Source organism: Callithrix jacchus, chromosome 1 (assembly GCF_049354715.1).
Source record: "Callithrix jacchus isolate 240 chromosome 1, calJac240_pri, whole genome shotgun sequence".
Classification (NCBI taxonomy): Eukaryota; Metazoa; Chordata; class Mammalia; order Primates; family Cebidae; genus Callithrix; species Callithrix jacchus.
The window spans coordinates 38,513,482-38,527,868 of record NC_133502.1 but is presented as its reverse complement, the minus strand read 5'-3'; positions in this window follow the sequence as shown (position 1 = coordinate 38,527,868).

Sequence of the window (14,387 nt, the reverse complement as noted above, 5' to 3'; positions counted from 1 at the left end):
TGCTCTCTACAGACACCCAAGGAAGAAGGGTTGACCTTCAGCCATGGGCTCAGCTCACTCTCTCTTTTCATTCCCCAGATTCTCCCTTTGCTTCTGCAGTGGACACTCCCAACATCCCTGTGATTACACATTCTGATCTCAGGATTCATGTTTATTAATTAAAAGAGATAAATGTGGGGTTATATTTTAACATATTCTGTCAGGTTTGGCAAATGGAGGGAGGACTAAACCCTATTCTTATCACAGGGAATGTATATTTCAAGAACTATCTCCTTAAAATCTAACTTTGAGGAGCAAATTATTCAAACACATATCAACAGGTCATGCTCTGCTTTTGCGATTTTTACTTGAAATCAGCACATTTATGTGGCATATAACCTCATTCTTAAAGGATGGATTTCACGGAGCAATGAGAATTCAGGGCAAATTTTAGATATCTAAAGTAAATTAATTATTTCTCTGTGACCAATTTAAGGATTTTACATTGCTACCAACCTGGGTTTCAGAGATAACATTGTGGCTGGTGTCCCAAGCCACACTGTGACCATAAAGAAATGTTCCCAGTTACTTTGCACTGAATCTACAAAGTGCACATATTTTTGTCTGCCAAGCATGCAAGCCTTTGAAAGACTCTCCTTCTGCTATGAATTCTGTGGTGCTAGTGGTATTTTACCACACAGAATAAACAGTCAGTTGTGGCAAACGGTTAGCAAGGGAATACTGCAGGTCCCATGGAAAAACTAAAACAATAGGAAGTCAAAAACCATCTCTTGGACACTCTCAGGGTCTCTCCCTGTGGACCAATTAAACAACACATTCAGTTGTTGGCAGTCCTTATTTTCAGAACCACAGGCCCAATTACTGGGCTCCAAGCAGCTACGTTTTATAGCTAAGATGATCTACAGCCAATGTTTTTACTGCACAGTACGTGTTCCTCTTTGTTAAACAAAAGTTCACAGAGAAGAACCACGACTTAGGAGCAAAAAGGAAAAGGCGGAAACATGCATGCAAAAAGACCTAACCCACAAGCCAAATGCAAATTAAAGAAAAAAACAGCAGTCTTTGGACTTCCCCCTCTTCTTTTGGATTCAACGCCAAATGTGTATTAGAGATATCCTGAAATATCACCCATTTAGAATTTTTTTTTGCCTTTGTTGGAAGAGCTGTTCTGTGACATGGTTTGCTGAATAATATACCTAACTGAGTTATAAAGGACAAAAATCTACCAGTCAATCCATTTTGCTTTATTATTGACCAAGTCCAATTGACTAGCAGAAATCCTTTTTAATTGTTTAATGCTCAAACATTAAAAATATTTGTAATAAAGGATGGGAAATAGAACTCAAAATATGAAGGTAGATGAAGCCTCAAGCCTTGTCTGAAGTCATTAACTCAGGAGGAGGTTTACTCGCTCTAATAGATTTGCCCTGTTTGGTATATAAAGGAGATATCCACCTCACCAACATGATTGCCTAGAGTACAAAGCCATCCTTCCCTGACCTCTTTCTTATAAATGATTTACTGTTCAGAGTTTCGTCTGTGGCAATTAAAGAACTACAGATGATGAAAGGGGAAATTAACTCAGAGAGTGGTACAAATTTAACTGTTGTAAAAAAAATCTTCATACTCAATTGTTTTCATTGGGAAGGAGAGGGATTTTGCCTCCCAGGAATCGTTTGGCAGTATCTGGAGATATTTTCAGTCATCACCACTAGGATATAGAATGTTATTGACATCTAGTACATAGAAGCCAGAGATTTGGTTAAATATCTTACAATGCAGAAGACAGCCCCCACAACAAAGAACTATCCCGGCCAAAATGCCAAGAGAATAGAGATTGAGAAACTCTGCTTTATACTTATATGTTAATTAATTTCCAGATCCTTTCTGTAATTTAGCTAAATAAAAGCAGGTCTCAACTGGTTTTATCTCAACTGAGAAAAGTGCTTAGAGTAAGGAGGAACTAAGAAAAGGGAAGGAGGCACCTCAGAGGGAGAGAAGAAAACCTCAGAAGGAGAGAAGAAACCAAAAGAGCAGTTACTGGAGTTCAGCACAAACCTTCCTACAATTCAACTGTGCTCAGAAAACAATTACCCACAACATCCTTATTAATAATCAGCTAATTACTAGTTTGATGATTTAATTTTTAATTTACTTCATCTTTGTTCTAAAAGATGACTTGGCTCCAGGATTAATATCCAGAATATTCGAGGAACTCAAAGAACAACAACAAAATAATCCAATTTTAAAATGGTCAAATGATATGAACAGATAGTACTCAAAAGAAGACACACAAATGGCCAACAGGTATATGAAAAAATACCCATCACTCATCATCAGAGAAATGCAAATCAAAACCATAATAAAATGTCATCTCAACCCCGCTAGAAAGCCTGTGATGAAAAAGACAACAGTAACCAATGCTGTCAAGGATGTGGAGAAAGGGGAACTCTTATACACTGTTGGTGGAAATGTAAATTAGTAAAACCATTATGGAAAATAGTATTGAGTTTCCTCCAAGAACTAAACATACAATTACTTTACGATCCAGCAATGCCACCACTGGATATACATCCCAAGAAAAGGAAATCAGTATATCAAAAAGATATCTGCACTCCCATGTTTAAAACAGCACTATTTACAATAGCCAAGATATGGAATCCACCTAAATGTCCATCAACAGTTGAATGGATAAAGAAAAATGATACACGCAATGGAATACTATTCAGTCACAATTGCCAGAACATGGATGAACCTGGAGAATGCTATGTTAAGTGAAATAAGCCAGGCACTAAAAGATAAATACCACAGGTTTTCACTCATATGTGAAGGTTAAACATGTTCATCTCATAGAAATAGAGAATAGAATAGGCTGCTAAAGACTGAAACGTAGTGAGGGGCTAGGGAGAAGTTGGTTAACAAATACAAAATTACACTAAGATAGGAAAAATAAATAGTTCTAGTGTTCTTTAGCACTGTAGGGTGTTAACAACAATTCACTGTACATTTTCCAAAAGCTAAAATAGATAATTTTAAATGTTCCCAATACAAAAAAACTAATAAATCTTTTAGGTGATAGATTTGCTAATTATCCTAATTTGATCATTACACAGTGTATATATTGTATTGAAATATCACAGTGTACTCCATATGTACAATTACTGAGTCAATTTAAAACAATCTTTAAAAATTGATTAAATATGAAAAAAACAGATGACTTGGCTCCAGTCCTCTTCCAATAGGTGTTAAAATTTTGCATTAGTTTCTTCTTGACATAAGATAACAAATTTCTCTTCTTTCTCATCCTCTTGAGGCTTCTTTCAGGACATTTATATCCTAAAACTTAGCTTTTGATATTCACAACAGAATATAGGCCTTGTTTATAATAACCTTTGTGTATTTCATTTTGAATTCAATTTTGCTTTATTCACCAAAAATTTTGTAATTTTTTTGTCCATGAGACTGCACTATGAGAAAGGTATCAGCCAATTTTTTAGAGAATTCACGTGATATAAGCAGTCCTGGCTCTCCATTCTTGAAAATATTGATGTAAATATCAGTCTATCAGACTAGCATTTCTCATATTCCTTTAGTAGAGTAGTTTCTTACATGTTGCCCCAAAAAGTCATACATCAAATAAGATATAAGGTTAAAAAGGAGTAGCCCTGCTGACCATGATCCCGTACCTTGCCAGATGTTTAAGTCTACATTTTAGTATACTTTCTGCAATAAGCTGATGAGATGGGTCTTATTCCTCTTGCACAGCTGGCAATTCCTATTGTACAGGGAAGTAACTTGGCCACGTTTCATTGCTGACAGTGAACCTTGGATTTGAGACCAAGTCTATCTTGTGTTCAAACCTGGTGCTCTTAAATACTGTGCTCTACCATTGCTTAAGCAGAGTTAAGTTGGATTTCTTTACTACAGAACTTCTCAGACCCTTTGTCTTAGTCTATTCCTACTACTATAACAAAATACCTTTGACTAAGTAACTCTTAAACAATAGAAATTTATTTCTCACAGTTCTGGAGTCAGGGAAGTCTAAGATCATGGTGGCAGCAGATTCAGTGTCTGGTGGGGTCTGATCTATAGATGGCATTGTTTCAAGACACATTTACATGATGGAAAAGGAAGAAGGGACAATCCTTGTGTCTTTATATGGAAGAGGTGGAAGGAGAGAAGGGGTGAACAGCTCCCTGTATCAGGTCACTAATGCCATTCATAAGGGCTCCATCCTCATGTCTTAATCACCTCCTAAAGGCCTCACAGTTGAATACCATCAAGTTGGTGATTAAGTTTCAACATACAAATTTGGGGGACACATTCAGACCACAGCACCCTTTAACAAGCTGTCTCTAATTCTAAGCTCTACATTTATTTCTCAAACTTATTTGTTGCATGCAATTTTTTTTTTTTTTTTTTTTTGAGACAGTCTCATCTGTCACCCAGGCTGGAGTACAGTGGCACAATCCTGGCTCACTGCAACCTCTGCCTCCTGAATCCAAGTGATTCTCTTGCCCCAGCCTCCTGAGTAGCTGGAACTACTAGTGCCACCACGTCTGGCTAACTTTTTGTATTTTTAGTAGAGATGAGGTTTCACCATGTTAGCCAAGATGGCCTCAATCTCCTGACCTCATAATCCGCCCACTTCGGTCTCCCCAAGTGCTGGGATTATAGGCGTAAACCAGGGCACCCGGCCCCCACATGCCCTCTTCATGATAAACTAGTACTAGTAACCTAAACTGCTGACCAAAGAATCACCACCATAAAGCCCTGTGAGGCAATGTAAGTATCACTGGGCTGATGAGAAAGGTACAAATCCTGAGAGCAGAGGCTAAAGAACTTCAGGCCTTTTGTAGAGTCTCTTATAGAATTTAAACCAAGTACACAATTTTCTCCCTACAAGCCTCATGTTGAAGTCTTTACCAATGAACAGCTGGAGAGTATTAAAAGCTGTGGGACTATTTTCCTTCCTGTCAGAACAAAAGACATTAAAATAAACTGCTAAGAGAGGCTTGGTGACTTACAAAGTGACTTGCATGTGAGCACGTTGGTCTGCTGCAAGTTTGGTTCATAAAGACCAAAAATGAAGTGTTACTGTTGAATGAATTCCCACATTTCCCTAATAGCATTGTTAGCTTGTTATGCTTTTCAAAACTTTCCTTTGTGTTCTTTACTTTTATAGTTAATACTTAATTGGGAACATAACTCTGGGAAGAATCAGACTCCGGGAAATAAGCGAAAGTAAAGAGCATTATATCCCATAGGGCATATATACTTTAGGAACGCCAAGAGGAGAAACAGTCAGCAAAATAAAACCAGATGTGAATTTGACATGATTATACCATCCCTTCCAATATGAACAGCACTTTAAATTCACTTTTTTTTTTCTTGGAATCAGTCGCATCACTAAATTTTTTCGAATAAGTGAAACATTGAGCAGTGCTTGCCCAAAAGAATTACATGAAGCCCACACAGGGCTTTTGAAAATTCATTTGCATTTGAATGATGCAAATTGTAATTTAGTATAATAAAGTCCATGTAATCAAGAAGAAGAAATTATATAAACAGCCCCACCAACTTCCAGTCAAGTCTACTAGTTCTAATCCCAACATGCTAATTTGAATCTATATGTCCCATCAGAAATGTTTTTCTGTAAAATAAGTTATACCCTTTTTGACCCTGCCACACCTGCCTGACTGTGACCAACACATTTGGTTATTTCCATTGAATATATTCTTAAGGATTCCCCATGAACAATGGATTCTTCTGTCCAAGTCTTCTTTAGTACAACAGATACGGCATTGTAATCCCACAATAAAAGTGAACGTCTCTAACATATTTTCAAGTTCTGATGTGGAATTAGCAGAGTCACAAATTTGTATTCTTAAACATCATATCTTTGCTGGAAAATAATATTTAGAATTTGAGAATCAGACTACAAACAACTATAAACACACCTCCATATTTTCAAATACAAATAGGATCATAGTGCAAAGTTGTCTGATCATTGCTCAGAATGGTTAATTCACATAATGCATAATGTCTATGCCTGAATATTTCAGCGTGTTGAGAGGGGAACTAAGCTGTCACAATTTGAGGAGAACATGAAGGGGAATGCCATCTCGCCTCTCTGTGCATGTGTGTTCTCTCACTATAGTGTGATACTATCTTCTTGAAGCTGAGCTTAATTTTTCAAACCACTTTCACAAAATCACAAGCTCTCAGACTTTAAGAAATCTTAGAAACCATCTAGTGCCTTCATCTAGCCCTCACCCTCTCCAATCACAAATAACTTCTTAACCGATGGGCAGAACAACTCTCTCTAATGGGAGGCAGCTGAAGACACATAGAGGTAGTTGCATCTCACATTGTGTTTGTGCTCCAAGAAAGTGCATCCATATAGGTCTGGCATGGTGGCTCAGACCTTAATCCCAGCACTTTGGGAGGCCAGCCATGTGTAGGTATCAAAAGGTACCTCTCCTCTGCTTTCCCTGTCTCCATGAATGTGATTTGCCATTAACCAAGGAAGACACTTTGGAATCATTAATAAACACTTCTTCCTCCCTGGTACACCCTTCCAAAGAATCTACTTCCCAGAACATCTTTGAATTGTTCCCTCTTCCCCATTTCCCGCCTACTGCCTTAATCCAGCAGATCACGATTTCTCCCGGGGATTGTATAACGCTTCCCATTTTAGTCTCCCTGGCTCCAGCCTCATCTCATCTCCCTCACTGCAGACAGGGATCCTCCCAAAACACAAACATGTGCATGTCACTTCCATTCTAATCACACTAAAAGATATCTAACTAAACCCTCTTTTCTATCATGTAAAAGGTACTCAGACTTGGCCACATTTTGCAGATAAAAATATGCAAATAAATTTAGAAGAAGTTTGAATTTAGTAAAAGAGGCAGTAGTCATGAAGAATTGCAGCTTTACAAAACATTTCCACATGGCTTATCAGTTCTAAGCTGTTAGTTGACAATAAACACATGGAGGAAACTACAGTATTAAGGCAAAGATTTAAAAGGCCCTGTAAAATACTTGTATGTTTAAATAAGACATTTTCCAGACCCTTACACCTGGGTAAAATCAAAGTCAATGTTATTAGACGCCTTTTAGTTTTTAAGAAAGAAGTTAATCTCCCATTTCCTCCGTCATTAATAAGGTCTGTGGTTACTTTTATGGCTTTCTACCTCCTAAGATGATTGGGGAGTTTCTGATAGAGTTTTCTAGTAAGGATAGATGCACTGGGGAGAAAAACATGAAAAATTGTGATTCAGTAACAGAAGCAGAAACCTTTATAACATTTTTTCATTGGGCAGATTAACTTCTATAACATATGAAATGTCTCTGTTATGAATGCATCACACAAGAGATAGAAACGGATTCTGTTCATCGTCAGTCACTTTTATGAAACGAAGCAGAGTGATTCAATTATATATTCTGAGGCTCCTAAAATAAACTCTCCCTTTCTTGGCTCTTGCAATTTTCAATGAATATACACTAAGACATACAACTTTGAAGTTGCTTAACAAGTTTCTGAAAAAAATATTTCTGATTTGTTAATTTGTCTAAATTCACTTAGAAAAAACATTTAAAGGATGATGTACCAGTCGGTGTACATGTCAGCAACTCTGCTGATGTGTACAAATACTTAAATTTTCAAATACTCTCATTTGCTTTTGACACAATCCATAGTACATTCTCATTTACAGTGGTGAAAAATAAGGACACATTATATTTTTTAAATTTTTATTTGACTTTGAAAGGTAAAGAACTTTGTAAAAAAATAAAAAAGCAAAATTCAAAATCATGATTAATAAGTGATTCCAATTAGGTCCCAGTCCTAAAGTCTGATGTCCCTTGGCTTAAAGATCTGACACATCCTCTAAAAACACAGATTATTTTTCCTGCATGTTTATAAGTGTTTATGGAAGTGTGGAGTAATGAATTTTCCTTCTTCATTCAAAACTGGAAATATTTTGGTTCCAATTTGCATTTTTTATTGTCCTTCCACACTTCGGAACCTTATCGCTATGCTAAGCCATAACTCAGTGTTGCCAGCAGCCCCTGAATAAGTCTTTCTTTACTTGGTAAACGTTAAGAACATTCTTTTTAATGGGTTCATTAATACATAGTACCTAAATTGGATTTTCATACTTGTGTGGAAAATTAAATCAAACATACATTTTGCTGGTCGTATCACAAGCTGTTTGCCTGCCCTAGCAACTTGGGAGGATGGATATGCTGACAAGTCACTGCCTTGTTTGTCTACATAAACAAGACGATTTGAGTAAAAATTAAAATTAAAAATGAAGTTTCATTATCTGTTGTAAAATACAAAACGTGGACTGGGCATGGTGGCTTTCTCCTGTAATCCCAGCAGTTTTGGAGGCCAAATCAGGAGAACCACATGAGGCCAGGGGTTTGAGAAAAGTCTGGGTAAGATAGCAAGACCTTGTCTCTACAATAAAAAAAAAAAATCAAAAATTATCTAGGCCTGGTAGTGCATACCTGTAGTTTCAGTTACTCTGAAGGCTGAGGTGGAAGGATTACTTGAGCCCAGGAGTTCAAGGGTGCAATGAGCTATGATCATGCCATTGCATTCCAGCCCAGGTGACAGAGTAGGACCCTGTCTCAAAAAAAAAGAAAAGAAAAGAAAAAATGAAACACACACACACACACACACACACACACACACACACATAATCACAATAGTTTTTCTTCTAACTTCTGCCATAAAATTATTTTTTCTATCAATCCTAGTGACTTAGAGCCTATTCAGATACAACAGAAAACTTGAACAGAATGAAATGGTGAAGAAAGAGAAAGACATTCTTAAACATGGCATTTGAACATCTCTCTTCTACTTAAATGCAATTAAACAAGGATAATATTTTTCTATAATGGATAAAGAAAAAATACAAGACTTGTGAGTAAAAAACAAGAGCACTCTAAGTAGCTGTGTTAACAAAGGATTAACTTACAAAATGTTAGCACGATAGGGGAGGAAATTATAAGAAAATTAGACTATTTCTCTCCATACTGAACACAATAGTGCATCATTAGGCAAAGATTTTCAAATATGTTGCCTTTATGAAAAGCTAAACGCATTTTGTCCTATTTTTTAATGCATGTAGCATACAAACATTCTTAAGACCTCAAAGCAGTACTAACTATGGATGTTTTATTTAAATTTAACATTTTAACCTGATCTATAACTCATTGATTAAGGCTTCATCTCTCTATTTTAGCTCTTGGTTTAAGGGCCTAGTACACTATATGTCAATCCAGGGCTCTCTAGATCATTAACTGAAAATGTCAAAAGTGTAATTCTTCATTACAGCAGAAATAGGATTCTAAAAATTAGATCCTTCAATTATAAATGACATTTACCTCTCTAATCAAGGTTAGTCTTCCATGTAGTTGGGGTCCAAGATCAAATACAAATGATTTATTATTCTAAAATAACTGGAGCAGTTCTAACATTGAGGTTTTGCTTCCACCATTAGCCAATATTTCTATTATGTTGGTTCTGAGTTACGATAGCCAACATAATGGCTATGTTTTATTGAGTATGTTCTGTGTACCAGATACTGTGTTCAGCTCTTCGTAATTGACATAAAGCAATCTTTAAGGGTGGACACCAAAGTCCAACTTCATGTATTTGAACCCTGGTTCAATGGCAAATTACCTAACTTTGCTAAACCTCAGTTTTTTCCAATGTAAAATGGATAGAATAATATCTATATCATAAGTTTGTTGTGAAAAAGATGAGAACCATGGTGAATGAGAAAAGCTAAGCAATTTTTCAAGATCACACACAGCTAGACCGTAAAAGAACCAGACTCAAACCAAGTTCTTATAATTCCAAACTTTCTAATTCCTATAAATATCCACTCCTCTGAAACACGACCTCTGAGGGTCACTAGGATGGCAGGCAGATAGAAGGTACCAAAAAAGGATGAAGACACCATCACAAACAGTGTTTCTATTCCTAGGTGAAGACATAGACCTTTTGGGTCTTAGGATGACTTAAAGAGGACAGACTCTATTTAACTCTTAGAATCTCGGGAAGTTATATTAATGACAGGTTGTTCATCTGGCCATCACAGTAGCTGATAAAAAGTTTCCAACCACTAGAAGATGACATACCATAGAACTCAAAACAAATGAACAAAGCATACTGAATGAACGAATGATCAATTAATGAATTCTAAAGAACCCTCTATAACCCTACAGTTTATGACAGAAGATGAATATACATTGCAGGCAAGTTGGAATGGGTCGTCCTGTCCCTTGGTAGTGGGCTCCACAAAAGCAGTGACCATATTTCAGTGGCCACTCTAGTTAAACCACCTAGTTCATGCTGAGTTAACACTCAGTAAATAATTGTTGAATTGAATTGAATCAAATTCCAAAGTGACCTTCATCTATTACTCAGGGATATTTCACCCCTGCCTGTTTTCTCCCAAACTCTCAGCATCTAGCAATATTCAATTTGACATGCATTTGGATCCCACCCATATAAAGAACTGCAAGGCAAAGGCCCAAAGCCTCACAGAGCAGATAAGACAACTCAAGGGAAATGGAAACATTCCATAGCAAAAACAATCTTATTTGAGTTATTTTTAAAGGCTCTATTTAATACACAAGATAACGCAGGTTTACTGAGGAGCATAATACATGATACTGGCCTAGATTTAATGCAGATCTTCCACCATCCTCACAGAATCTAGGAAAGTCTCGTTTTATGTAAGAAGTTTGCTTGAATCAACAGCACTATAACTGCAGTGTCTTCTCTAAAATTCTTGTTTGTTTGATCTCAAAGAACACTGATCACATTTAGGGGCTATCTCCTAAGTCTCTCCATGTTCTCACACCCTCCTACACACACATATACTCCACCCTGAGAGTCAGTCTTCTTAGTGGTCTGCCATGCTAGAAAGTAGAACTTGCACGTGGAAAAGTAAAATGGCTAGACCCCTGAACCCATAAGGACCATTTTCTTTGGAGACTTCTCTTCCCACTCTGCCTTTAATGATGTAGAAGATAAGATAATCCTGAAGCTACTCACACTTAAAAGCTGTCTCTGCCCTACAGCGGCCTGAAGTGGGTGGGTTAAACTTCTTCCCTGTGAAGAAATGCTTTCTTCTTTTATTTGGAAATCTTTTTACTGGAAATCTGCATTTCCAAGGGACTTTTTTTTCTCTCTATTCATCTCATTCACTTGCTGCCTCTACCCATGGCTCTTCTACCTCGTCTAGAATTCTGTGCCTTCACTCTTTACTTGCTACTCTCTTTATTTCCTTCCCTACTCAGCATAGTCTTTATGGTCTATTGCTTTAACCACCTTTTGCCAACATTCTTGAATTTTTTGCCCTGATGCTGTTCTGTCACATCTGGGAGAACTGCAGCCTCTTACAGATCTGTCTTCTTCGTGCCTAAAACCGGGCCACCCAATATTAGAATATAAAACAAGACAGATGTTTATATTTGTACCTCTATGAGTCATTTGTATTATTTAACCTCAACTAGGCAAGACCGCTCAGCCATCTCTTCTTTTCTAACTCAACAGCAGCTATTTCAAATCTTTCTCCCTAAACCTCTGATCTGTCCCTTCACTTTCAAAAGTAGCTTCACTATAGAAGCTTATCACAAGAAATACTCCAGGTTCCTGCCACAAAACCTACTTACTTTTCCCCAGCTGCTATAATAGCTACCATGTTTTAGTACTTTCTATATTTCAGGTATGATAATAAATGCCCTATTTGGCAAATACTTAAATGGTGCTTACTACCTTCCAGGCAGAGTTACTGGTTTGTTTTAGCTCCAAGACAATATTGGAAGCATTTTAAATATAGTAAGTCATTTAAGTCTCATAACAATCTTATAAATAGGCATTATTATCACCCCTATTTTATAAATCAAGAAACTGAGGCACAAGAACGTTCGCTAATATATCCAAGGTCAGACAAACAACCTTCTCCAAAATATATGCTCTTAAGCATTCTATTATGCTGCTTTTTATTGTGGTTTACATGCAACTATGCATTCTATAGAGAGTCTGAGTTTGTGAGCAAAAACAACAACAAACAGGATTTTTTTTTCACAGTTGGCATATGAGGAAACTGAGGCATAGAGAAGCTCAATAGTTTACCCAAGTTCAAGTTCATGAAGTTAGGAAAGTGCAGACGTGGGTTCTGAATGAAAGGAATCAGTCTCCAGGGCCTGTGCTTTTCCCGCTAGGCTGCCTCTGGCTTCTCCACCCAAGGTTAATCCTCTCTGTGTTCTGCATCCCAATTCATCCTGTTTTTCAGAAACCTCTCTTCTATAGCATCCTCGTATGTCTTTATTAAAATGTAATAGACCTCGGTCTCCCAGCTAACATTTCTTTAGGAAGCTCTGCTTCTGTTGGTTTAATTATCATAACCTCTTATAGGTTCTGTGTGGGTAGAGCTCATGTCTGGTTTCGTCTTTGTTTTCCAGTGCTTAGTGCAGAGGCTGACATGTAATAGTGTGCACAATAAATTCTGTAAAGTGAATGAAGGAGGGGGGCATGGTCTAAGGAGAAAGAAGAAATATGGAGGCTAGCCACTGATCCAGCCTAGTTCGCCCCAGGGACTACAAATATTTAACACATGAGCGTTACAAAAAATAAAAAATAATGTAACTCCAGGTTTGAAAAAGATGGTATAAAGTCAGGATTCCCCACCTCACCCCCACCACCATCACCACGCCACCATTCCTGGAAATCAACTAGAAGTGCCAAGGAGAATAAGAAACAGAAAAGCAAATTCCATTTTGAACAATAGTAGAAAATAGTTAAATTCAAATAAAATGAAAAACTTTCAGAAGTATAGAGAAGAGTAACAGTTCACTAAGACTGCAGATCCAAGAAAAAGCCCACAAAGTAGGATTTTTCAAAGTGAAGGGTACACGAGCTATACCCTTTACTTCCCGTAGGGTAGAGGTGCACAGGATGACAGCATTTTCTCTATGCCTAGCCTCATCTAAAAGAAGCAGGAACTGAATGAAGAATAGCACAAATAAGCCATCTTTGTCTGTTCCTATAATTGGAGACAGGGAGAAGAGAGGTGTTACATTATGAAAAAGAACAAAAACTACAGCAGACTATCTATCTGTTTTGGTCCAGAGTAAAGGAAAAATAAGTCATACAATTCTAGATAATAAGAAAAATTCCATCCAGACTGCAATGTGCCATGCATGCCTCCTCCCCCATCTTTCCCCCAATTTGTTGACCCAGGAAAAATCCATCTCCTTCAACGTGAGAAATTTTTAAAAGGAATGCATACTAAGAGATAGGTTCACAGGTCATCCATTATTATGCTTTAGGATTCACATACAAAAAGGCCTTATAAAAGGTACCTCCAAAGGTAATATGACAATAGGAACTGGAAAAATGATAGCAGAAAAAGAATTTCACCAGAAAAAGGAAGCCATGGGTGAGATAAAAATTTGGCCATAAAGCATAGTGCTCTATCAAGTGAGAGTACTAAGCAATAGCGAATAATTAGTGAGACAATAGTAGGAAGTGAAACAGGAGCTATCAAGTATCAGAAGAACAATAAAGGAAAAATATAAAATCATGAAAGCAACAATAAAATTGTAAAGAAAAAAGGTAAATCAACATTTATAAAATGCACAATAAAAAACATAAAACATAGAAATAAGGAAACAAAAATAAAAAGTTAAAAACCTTTAGAGAGAAAATGAATAATATATGGAAGACAGGTAAAGGAGATTGCAATTATCTGAATGTTTGTGCACCCTCAGCTTCCATATGTCAAAATCCTAACCCCAAGCACTGGACTTTTGGGTGTTTATTAGGTCATGAGGTCAAAGCTGTCATGAATGGAATCCGTATCCTTATCAAAGGGGCCCAAGAGAGACTCCTCTCCCCTTCTGCTATAAGAGGACAGTAAAAGACAGGCATCTATAAACCAGCACGTGGGCCCTTACCAAACACTGAATTTACCAGTGTCTTGATCTTGAGCCCCTAGCCTCCAGAATTATAAGAAATAAACTTCTGTTGTTTATAAGTTACCCCATTCCTGCTATTTTGTTATAAGACTCCAAATAGGCTAAGGCAGAGGTGAAATATATAAATAATTGGAGTATCTGAAAAGAAAATGAAATAACATAACAGACATTTCAAGATACAGTTTAAGAAAAAATATTTAGGCCACATGGTCTAAATACAATTCATGGTCTCTGAATTGTATTATTGAGAGAAAAAGTCAAGTAACAAAAAAGTAATTATAATATACTATAATTTGTGTTTTTAAGGGAAGATTGATATAGATATCCTATATGTGCTTTTATAAAATATATCAGAAATGTTCACAAAAACACTGGCA